Consider the following 906-nt stretch of genomic DNA (forward strand, 5'->3'; position numbering starts at 1 on the left):
ATTGTGCCACTGCACTCCAGCCTGGGCGGCAGAGTGAGACTCCATCTCAAAAAAAAAAGAAAAAAAGAGAGAGAGAGAGATTGGAGCCAAAGCCTTGATTCCAAGCTGAGGAGCATTGACTGTATTCTGTAGGCAGTGGGAGAGACAGCAGAGATTTGGGAAGAGAACACAATCAGACTTGGTTTTTTCTTGTTTGTTTGTTTGTTTTTATAGTGTTACTGTCTTGGGCTATAGGTTGGATCACAGGGAGATGGAAGACAAGAGGCAGGGAGGCCAGTTAGGCCAAATGATTTTTTTTTTTTCAGTCTCTGTAGAGACTGTCAAAAATTGCCAACTCTGACTATATTTCAAGTCATCATGGTGGGGTATTGGGAAAAGTTTTCAATTAGCAATAATCACACCTTGGATAAACCTCATTGGCTACAATACTGCCACTGTGCAAAGCTAGGCCAAATGATTTTTATTGATACGATTCGAATTTGGGCTAATCCTAAGAACAGATGCAAGAATAAATTCTGAGTTAATGGTTTTTATTCACATTCATTAATCCATTTAAAGGTTTTTTGTTTTGTTTTGTTTTTTGTTTTTTGTTTTTTGAGACGGAGACTTGCTCTGTTGCCCAGGCTGAAGTGCATTGACGGGATCTTGGCTCACTGCAACCTCTGCCTTCCAGGTTCAAGTGATTCTTCTGCCTCAGCCTCCCATGTGGCTGAGACTACAGGTGTGCACCACCATGCCTGGCTAATTTTTGTATTTTTAGTAGAAATGGGGTTTCACCATATTGGTCAGGCTGGTCTTGAACTCCTGACTTTGTGATCTGCCCTCCTCAGCCTCCCAAAGTGCTGGGATTACATGTGTGAGCCATCACACCCGGCCTAAAGATACTCTTTAAGTAGCTACTCTTTA

General features: G+C 42.1%; 1 non-coding gene across 1 annotated transcript; it reads right to left on the reverse strand.

Moving 5' to 3' along the window:
* Positions 1–305: 305 nt before the first annotated feature.
* LOC120361997 (U4 spliceosomal RNA) lies at positions 306–446 on the reverse strand. Its single transcript, XR_005578006.1, has one exon. It is a non-coding gene; the product is annotated as a U4 spliceosomal RNA (small nuclear RNA).
* Positions 447–906: the final 460 nt, after the last annotated feature.

The sequence above is a fragment of the Saimiri boliviensis genome, chromosome X, assembly GCF_048565385.1.
Source record: "Saimiri boliviensis isolate mSaiBol1 chromosome X, mSaiBol1.pri, whole genome shotgun sequence".
Lineage (NCBI taxonomy): Eukaryota > Metazoa > Chordata > Mammalia > Primates > Cebidae > Saimiri > Saimiri boliviensis.